The 10,204-nt window shown below is 43.3% G+C and overlaps 1 long non-coding RNA gene across 1 annotated transcript; it reads right to left on the bottom strand.

Moving 5' to 3' along the window:
- Nucleotides 1-8,220: 8,220 nt before the first annotated feature.
- On the bottom strand, nt 8,221-9,831 carry LOC141598470 (uncharacterized). The gene is made up of 3 exons (XR_012523536.1): nt 9,741-9,831; nt 9,138-9,318; nt 8,221-8,580 (listed from the first exon to the last, which is right to left on the bottom strand). It is a non-coding gene; the product is annotated as an uncharacterized LOC141598470 (long non-coding RNA).
- Between the last annotated feature and the right edge of the window lie 373 nt (nt 9,832-10,204).

Below are 10,204 nucleotides of genomic sequence, written 5' to 3'. Positions count from 1 at the left end.
GAAGTCCACCATGTACAACCGCGTCCTCATCGCAATCGAACGGGAATGATAGGAAAGTTCATGAACTGGGGGCTCGATCAATCGGAGCCGTTCCATAAGCCAAACCTACCAAAAAGCAGGCATTAGACATCGAAAAAAAAAACGAAAAAAAAAAAAAAAATGTCTTTTACCTGCAAAATGACGGGACTCCCCAAAAACGGCAGATCGCGGTTGGATTTCCTATTGTCCAAACCCAAAATAATATCTCCTAAGCATAAGCAAGCTGGGCTCCTGCGCAGCTCCATTTGCTCAATAAGGCCCAAAAGACGGGGATCACCCCTCAAGTCTTCATCAACGTGTCCTTGGAAGACATGCACGTGCAACAAACAAAAGCCAAATGCCCTCCTCCTAGCAACATGAGAAATAGTAGGGTCGGCCCTGTTGATGAATCGGTCTACAAAGTCCAACATTCTCACGCCTTTCGGGGTAACTAGACGATCCACCTCAAGTCTAGTCAGTCCAAGCAAGTCTCTGAATTTGCTCTTATACCCTTGTGAAGTGGAAGGAATGGCAGGTAAATGTTCGGGGTCCCACCCACCAATAGCAGCAATCTCTTCAGGAAATGGGCAAATATCACCTCCCGGGAACGCGAAAACATGATAATTCGGGTCCCAATAGTCAAGGCAAGCATCCAAGAATGGTTTTACAACCTTAATGAGTTTCAAACTCAATAAAGACCCAAGATTATAAGCACCCATGTCATGCTTCTCCATATTTGAAAATTCATTGGTCCATTCCTTCAAGCGGATCTCCAAAGTATTCATGATGACAATTTTTTCTCTTGAAGATTTATTTTGGGAGTTTTATGTGAATAGACGAAGAAGAGACGAAAGATTTATGTGAATTAAAGCTCCGTCGACGCTTCTATTTATACTAATTGTTGTTTCCAAAAATCCGCCAGAACGGACCAGCCTGGGAACAAAGCGCAGACTGGCTTTGCGCCTCTTTCAAAGGGACGCACTCATGCTTTGCGCCTCTTCCCGCTCACTTCGTGATTTCCGCGTTGGATCTTTCCTAATTCTATAACGCATGATTTCCTATTCCTGCGGGGCTTTATTTTGGTAAATACGAGAAGATTACCATGTTTTAAGTTTCCTAAATTCGCGGGCGCGCATTTCGAGGCGACATCGACATTTCGGCCATTATATCACACTTGCATATTTTCATTTTACAGAAATAATTTTCATTTTAATTTTAGCTTGTATATATTGATTTCTATTATTTAATTTCATTTCTAAACTTATAGATTTCTCTTTTTTCTTTTTTAGGGGGTAACCCTCCCTACCGTCCGGTCATTTCCGGCAAAATTTTTGCATTCTTGTGTTCTTTTGAGTCTCATTTTGCGCTAATTAAGGCCATGTGTATATAAAAAATGTATGTTTGGCGTGATTTCTACGTAAATTTTGGCATCATGACGGCGTAAACCGTTATCTACCAAACCTGTTCAAGAACTAACCTGCAGATACAAGCAACACAACCCAGCAGCAAAGGCACTCAGGCCGTCGTATATACACCAAACAGAGCAAATGTACAAGCAAACTGGGGGCTTGCGCCCCGAACAAAGTCCAAAAGTACAAGCAAACTAGGGGCTTACGCCCCAAACAAAGTCCAAAAATGTTCAAAATCAGACGTCCAAATGTACAAGTCTACAAAACTACACGAAACTACTGCTGGGCGCCCTCCAACTCGGCAACTCTCGCCACAAGAGCAGCGATCTCGGCATCCCGAACCTCGAGCTCCCTCAACACGCGAGCTGTCTCCTCCCGAGACTGGGTCAACTCTCGCTCCAGCTCGCGGTCACCCTGTAAACAGCAATAAATTGGCTCATGTCAATCGGTTCAAGCAAAATTGGAAATCAAAAATCAAAAAAGGGAAAATGGGTGTAAGGTTCATACCTGACGACCTCGATCACCGACGAGTGCCTCAATGGCAGTAGCTCCCAGCCGGTTGGCCACCCTCCATAGCGCCACGAACCGGGACGGCGCGACCTGCATTTTCAAAAGAAACTCTCAGCAAATTGAACAAACTCAATCAAATGTGTTCCTACACGAAAGTTATACAAGCTAGAAACTCACCCTCCGAATCAGATGCTGTCAGTCGTCTAGGCCAGCATCCGTCACAGCTACGTCAAAGTCACGCAGCTCGGAGATCGTCGTCCTCCCGGTCGCGTCAGTGTACTCGAGAGTCTCAGGGTACTCTGGGGGCTCGATGCCCGCCGCCTCGACCTCCTGCAAAGGACAAATAGCTCTCATTAACCGATGATCTTTCATCGTAATTCTCAAAATCAAATCAGGAAAAGTAAAAGATACTCACCACTACCGGCCAGTACGCCAACCTCCCGTAAAGGAACGCTGAGTAGTCCTCGCCAGGGAGAAGAAGGTCGTCGCCACTGGCACCAGCCAAGTCCGCCTCCCTCTCAGCCTCAGAAGGCTCTCTAAACATCGTCCCGGGAGATCGACGGGAACCGTCAACGCATCCCGAAAGCACTGACGAGCCAAACGCTCGCCCAAGTACCACACAGGACCCATCGACGTCCACAACAGCAGTCGGCTCGGGCTCCTAGGTCGAAGGACCTCAGCGACGAAAGGAGGCGCTCCAGCGTACTCCGCCCAAGGTCTGGGCACCCACTGTGACAAGATAAGGCAAAGATCATTCCTATTATCAAGTAAAGGCAAAGTATAAGAAGTATAAATGAATACAAATGGGATACTCACGCTGCTCAGCTGAAGAGCGTTCACGTCCCGCCGGTAGACGTTGTGAGAAGAACGCTTGCTCTTCGTCCGGCACATCACCCAATCCCTCACCACAGGATAGGCCCTCTCCAGCGGCTCCGTCCTCTTGGGCGCAAGACTCGGGAAGTAAGAGTACACCCACGCCTATAAAGCAGATTAATCAATGACGATCGTTCGTGATTTGATAAAGAAAGGAATTTACTTTGGTCTAAAGGAAGGTCCATACCTCCAACTGTAGTCCAGGTCCGACAGCACCTGGAGAAGTCCCCTTCTCCATCAACTCCGGACGAACCATGGCCCTCATGAAGCGGATGAGGACCGCGAAACCAAAGCGATGACCCGGTCCCGGCGCCCTAGGGAACTCGGTCGAAAAGGAAGGGAAGAAGCTTCGTCGACTGCCTCTCGCCCTTGTCTCCGAGGTAAATCGAAGACAGAACCACCAAAGCCACGACGAGCCCTCTCTCGGTCACCACGGGGAAGAGGAGCCGTCTCCCTCCCGTCAATCGTCACCAGCGCCGGGATCTTCCCCGCAAAGTAGTCTCGAACGTAAGAACTGGGTACCAAACCCGGCACTGTAACAGCCTTCGGCAACAAGTTCCAGCCAATCAACCTCCTCGCCTCGGCCGAGTCCGCCCTTATGGCAGTCTTCGGCCACACCATCTCCTCGGTCCCACACGGCAGACCAGAAATCATGCCGTAATCCTCCAAAGTGACCCCCACCTCACCAAAAGGCATGTGAAATGTGGAAGTCGTATCCCAGAATCGGTCCAAGAAAGCGCGGACCAGGCTAAGGTTAGCCCGCAGCTTCCTCTTCACGATATCCCTCCAGACCTGAACCAGAGGACCGAACGCTCCACGCTCGATCATGGCCCTCTCCTCCGCCGACAGCCGCTCGTAGTGCTCCATCGCCGTCGTGTACCCCGAGAACGACCTGATGTTCCCGGCCTCCTATCATGATTTGAAACAAAGCTATCTTTAGTTTTGACTAAAATTTGAAAGAAATTTGGACAAAAGAATGAAAGAGGATGAGTAGTGGGTAGTGAATTCCTATTTACCAAGCTCTTCACCGTCCTGTAGGACAGGTGACCCTCTGCAGCCCACACGAGATCCCCACTCTCCCAGGTCTCAGCCCACGCAGGGGCTCCCCTCAGCTGACGACCTCCTCGCCCGAGGTTGGCTCGTCTCGGGACCTCCTCCTCCTCGACGGCCTCCTCCTCGTGAAACTCAGCAGCCATCACCGCAGCGGTGAAGGCCTGCTCCAAAGCCCCCTCAACAGTAGCGGCGTCTATCTCCGTGGGAGCTGTCCCAGAAGTAGAAGCCTCATCACCTGCAACGTTACAGCAAATTCAGGCCGCGTCACATGACGACGAGCCTTTGTTAAGGAGTTTTCGAGCTTTCAAAGCCCTGAAATCGCTCTTTCCCTGCCATCTTTGGCCATATTCCCACCAACCCGATCACTCATGTGATAAATTGGGTCAATTCAAGTCTAATTCGAAGCCTAGTTCCGGGTTCAAGTCGAAAATTCGGCAGCATTTCGCTATAACGGCGATTATGCCCTAGAAAGGTGTCCTGAAAAAGTTGTCACAAACCAAAATTCCGAGATGGTAGAAAGTTTACCCATCACCCAAGGATCCCAAATATCAAATTTCATCGCAAATGGACAATCCTAAGGCTATTTTCGAATCAATTTACGATTTAGCTGTAAAACCGTCTCAAAATTTCACTCAAAGGCTCAAAACTTGATGAAAATTCGAAACAAATACATGGTTATGTTCCTAACATCACCTACTATCCATTTCTAACATCAATTTGGCAAGGCAAATCCATTTGGGGGAAAAGCCCCAAAATTTTCGATCAAAAGGGTCGAAAACCCTAAAGTTCGCGGCTCAAAATTCAACAAATGTAGAGGATTAATGCAAGATTAAGATACATACCTCGATTAGTCATGTTTAAAGCAAGCTTTTGAATCAAACCTTGGCGGAAATGGTGAAGATTTGAGAGAGAAATGAGTGATTTGTGTTTCGAATGCAAATGACACAATCCCTCTGATTTTTGCGTTTTTACGCAGGAAAGCCAAATTGGGGAAAAGACGCAGCAGGCGTTGTGCCTCTTCCAAGAGACGCAGCTCTTGCTGTGCCTCTTCCAAGAGACGCAGCTCTTGCTACGCCTCTTCCTTTTGTTCCCTCCATACGGATTTTCAAAAATTCGTTATAAGTTCGTTATATGTGGGCCCCTCTTTGGTGCGCCTCTTCCCCAATGCTATTTTACTCTCTTGGTCCGTTCGACGATTTTATTTCGTTCCGGCTCGCATTTCCAAGCCAGCAGCAGACTTTTTATTCCTTCCAAGACTCATTTTGCTTGTCGCAACGAGTATTTACTTACTTACAAAATTCGACGCACATTCACTATGTCTCAAGCGAGAGTAAGCGGATATACTTTCCCTCTCATGACAAGAAGAATAATCCCAACTCTGTCTCCAGCGAGAGTAAGCGGACGCACTGTCTCTCTCAAGACGCGAGGATTAGCATTCAACCTAAGCAGATTTTTTCCTCCAGCAGTTCCCAGCCGTGTCCTGCTATTCAATATTTTCCCGAAGATTATCCAAAATAGTTTTCCCTCCAGCAGTTCCCAGCCGTGTCCTGCTACTTTCAATATTTCGTGTTTCCCCGCGGAGTCCGACGAGGGTGTCGTTCTCCAGAAGTTCCCAAACCCAAAGCCTTCTTTCTTAGGTTCGTAAACCCGAAATTAGGACTTTTTAACTATAGGATCCCAATCCTTTAGGTTCATAAGCCTTCAAGTTCCCCAAACCAATAGAGTTCCTATACCCAAACCTTAGCTATCCTTAAGTTGACCTTACTGTTAGGCCTCCTTCCCGTCAATGCTTTCCTTTAGGGCCCCATACCCTAGCACAATCCTTATATATCCTTTAGGTCTTACCCTTAGCTCCCATGCTCAACCTTAGCTCCTACGCAACTCCGAAAGCATCTCGAGGAAGAAGTCTCAGGTATGGTCTCTTCTTATGGCTGGCGAGCCTCCTTCCGTAGTCTAATGGACTTTAAACGACTCTCCCCGATAAGTCGACGGACTCTAAAATGTTCCCGACGACAGGTCCTTGGTTCGGACCCCTTGAACCGCCTCGCGTCGCCATAGTCGTCGGGTTGTAATCTTCGATTGACCTGATGGCTATACTTTGACTTTCGCCTTGTCCAAGCCTCGGTCAAAGTGGGGGCTCAGAGATACCTCATTTCGCACCTCCCGCAAAACCACCCTAAGATGATTGGGCCGCATGTTTGATACGCGGAACGATTTATGACAATTCGTAAGATTATCGTTAAGTGATTGCTCAAATATTAATGTCTACCTCATGGTTGTCATCTACGTCCCGATACGATCTTTTTGGCAGTAATTAGAGTACATTCGGAGTCCGGGTCAAAAACCGTCTCCATTTTCTGATAACTGTTAAATCCCGAGTCAGAATGTTCTGGAATGTTCCGGATATTTCTATTCCATATTTCACAAAATTTTATCTTTTGGCAAATAATATCCCGTAATATTCATAAGATAATCGAATTATTTCCGTCCTACCATAACTCAAACGCGAAATCTTTCTTCACAGAGGAAAACCTCCTCGGGAATAGACGCAGCAGAGGCCGCGCCTCTTCCAAGAGACGCAGTGGCTGCTGCGCCTCTTCCCAGGCCCTTTTCTGCATGTTTCTCGTATCTTTTTCATATCTTTCCGAGATTCACTTCCAAAGAGTCTCCGAAACCCTAATTCCTTCACGTGATTAGTATAAATAGGAGCCTTCGCTCCTCATATTTCTCACGTGAGTGTCCGCCCTTCTCTTCTCCCTTTGCATTCTAGACTTTGTTCTTACTTATTGGCGCCTACGTGCTTGAACTTTCGACCACGTAAGCTCGGATCTTTCCGGGTACCAGCCTCTCCGTTGCATGACCGACCAATTTGACCAACTACACTCAATCAACTTAATTAATCAATCGTTTTCCTCTTACGAGGGCACTCTCTTTGCATTCGCGTCGAGCATCACTAATCGATATCTTAGTCCTTCTCGTTTCGTCAACATGTAAGTCTGAGGGTGTATAATCCTTATTTATTTACTGTATTTTACTTTTCGTATCATCAATTGTAAGGTTTACGTCGAAAATACCATTAAAACCGATTTCTAAAACCCTTTGTTAAAACCTGTTTTTGCGGATTTCCGATAAAATAACAAGTCGAGAAAGGACGCAAGAATCGCTGCGCCTCTTCGAAGGAGAGCAGTTCCTGCTGCGCCTCTTCGTGAGGCTGCCGCAGTTCCTGTTTCCTTTCTTCTTCGTTTGTCCTCTGTAATTCGTGTCCAAAATCCTTCTTTTGCTTGTTCGCTTGTTAATTCTTCGTCATGATAACATATAAATCACATGTGTATATTATTCACCGTCATTCCCATGTTTAATTTGTCATAAATCCGACTTAAATCCCTTATAATTCATATTTGCGGGTTTTTGTCATTATAATTCAATTCCGGGTTGTAGAGATTCAATTCGTTCATATTGGGTTTCTGTAATTCGTCCTTGATATAGTTTAATCCGTCTTTTGTCATATTCGTCGCATATTCGTCATTAATCCATCGTATCTAATGTTAGTTAATTGATTTCAATAGAGGACTCATTAATATTTTTCACTTCTATCATTATTCCATCATGTAGTTGATCCGTTTGCATCCGTCTCATTCATGTTTTACTGTTTTCATGACCATCATTCATATGTAATAACCTATTAATTCACTATTATCCGTATTATCACCTTCTGATCTATTCGTAATTTTAGTTCTTTTATTCTTTTTCTCAAATTATCCGTTTTAAAGGTATTTTCGACATAAATCACCTATCCCAATGTAATTAATGTAATTTTCATTATTGTAATTCATAATTATTGTATTTCTTTTATCATTTGTATGTTTTCACATGTAATGAGCATTAAATCCTACTTCGACCCAATTGTATGCTAATTACGTGTCAACCGACTTAGTTAAATTCTCACATGCTAGGATTAAAACTTGGATGTTGCATTGCATGCATATAGCCGACGATATATCAAGTACGAATAACTTCCCTAATCATTAGTAGAGGCCGCTATCGAGGCGGGCGGGATTAGGTGTTCGATCAAAAGAGCTTCCTAATACGTACCCTCACCCCTTACTCCAGATCTCCGTGAGCACCCGTGTTCATTGGCATCCACGAGAGTCATTCTAGACATAGAATGCTAAGGGTAACAATTGCTTAGTGTTCATGTCACTACTTTGTGTCTTGACATGACACGAGGTATTCGAACGGTTCCAATTTCCCATAAAAATTGGTGGCGACTCCATACAAAATGCAAACGCTTGTTTCGTTCTCACCAAGCGCCCCCGTGGGCGGCCCGCTGTCCACACTTATCCAAAGTCAAGTCTTCCTCCTTTGACGCCTTAAGTACATCCATCCATTTTTTAACTAAAGAAGGATCTTTAGTTTGCCCTTTTCCATGAAGTGTCACAGCCTCAATTTTTTTGCCAGGATATATTGGAATTCCCAAAATGTCATGAACATCGTCAGGCGTAATATGTTACCATTTCCCAAACTTTGAATTCTGTTATGCGGGTTAAAATTCTGGACTAACCAAGGAACGATGCCTAAAGGAAGGGTCTTCAGTTTAATCATCAGTAACCCACCAAAACCCAAATCTTTTACATCCTCAATTTGACGACTAGTAAGATCCTTCACTCCCATGTGGAAATAATTTGGGTTACACTTGGTGGCATAGTTTTTCTAAACACTGTAAAGAACAAAAAAGTTATCATCTAAAAAGTAGTGGTAATCAAGTTTTACTAGCTACACAATTACTATGAAAACTGATGGTTTAACCGTATAAACATAACCTTTAAAGTTTGAAACGATTCATTATAGCTGTACCCAATTAATCTTTGTTACCTAGTTAGAACACCCTCAATAACTACTTCCTAAGATTTAAATAAAGCTCATTTGGATGCTATATGTTCAGTTCTAAGGCACGTTTTGCTGAATTCCTTTCGGGTCAGTTTCAGAAATATAATACATCGGTGGCATCGACATGTTGTCTGTTGTACAATAAACAGAAGTTAAAAAATGAACTATCAATATATGGGCAGAAGATGTGGCTTGTGCATCTAACAAATGATTAGTTGACATTAATTGATATTTTATAAAGAGAAAGTATTATCTATAGATCCTGTAAAATGAGAGTAACGGCCCATTTACTTTGAAAACTAGAGGTTTTACACACGCACACTTACGTAAATGGTCATACACAAAAAAAAACCTAAATAAATGAGTTTAGTGAATGAAGGAACTTACACTACATCTGCTGATGTTGATGACGGTATAAGACAATATTGTTGCTTTATCCTATTGCGAATTACATGGGTAGAACCTTTACAATTGATCGTTTCATTGACATCTTTTGTCGAGCATTCTTCAAGTTCTTCGTCAGTGGGTGTGTTAATAACTGAATTAGACTTTGCAATATTTAGTACACCTAAGAAATCAAAATAATTAAGTTACAAAGATCACTTATGGATGAATCAATACACTACAACAATAAAACATCAGACATAACCCATTTCCTTAAAATAAGAAAATCACATATTCCTACAATTTCATCCCAAAATCAAGCTGGTAACTGATCATTTAGAAACGAAAAAAAAAAAGGAAATTTGTAGACATATTATTAATAGTTTGCATTGCCGGTGTTGTTTTGCTAGTCATTATGACATAAGCAGTTAATAGTAGAGCAACAAAATGAGAATACGTCCTAGTATAATTGGGAATAAATTGAAATTGTTGTAAAAAATTAAAATTTAAGTGTAATTGGGTGTAAATATCAAGCATAACAAACAATCGAACCAAATGAAGCTCATGTATATTGAAAATAGAAGAAAAAATGTATATAAAACTAACCTTGATTGATGAATTTCTCCTTTGTCGCAATTGTTGTGATAGATAGAGAGACAATGAAATTGCAAACATGAAAAAACCACAAAAAAATTAATTAAAATTGATGATTACTGCCTGAGAAGAAGACGATTTGGATATTTGGGAGATTAGCAGTTGAATAAATAGGGTAATTGGGTAGTCGTTGCTTTCTTTTAGGGGAGATGTCAGTTACCTCAACTTATTACCTCACATTGAAGAGTGGTTTTCAACTGGGCATTTTTTTTTTTTAAATTCTACAGAAACTGATTTAGTTATTACCAAAACTCATTTTTTTGGGCTTCTTAGATATTGGGCTGGTCTTATGCTATAAGACCGCCCTATACAATTCTATTATTGTTAATTTCAGTGTTCCCGTGCTGTAACTATGACTTTAACTACTCCCCCTCCTATTGTTGTTGCTTTTACTACTCACATGGCGGTAGGGGTGA

Source organism: Silene latifolia, chromosome 9 (assembly GCF_048544455.1).
Source record: "Silene latifolia isolate original U9 population chromosome 9, ASM4854445v1, whole genome shotgun sequence".
NCBI lineage: Eukaryota > Viridiplantae > Streptophyta > Magnoliopsida > Caryophyllales > Caryophyllaceae > Silene > Silene latifolia.
The sequence above is the reverse complement of the archived record's forward strand: the minus strand, read 5'-3'. Positions and strand labels throughout refer to the sequence as shown.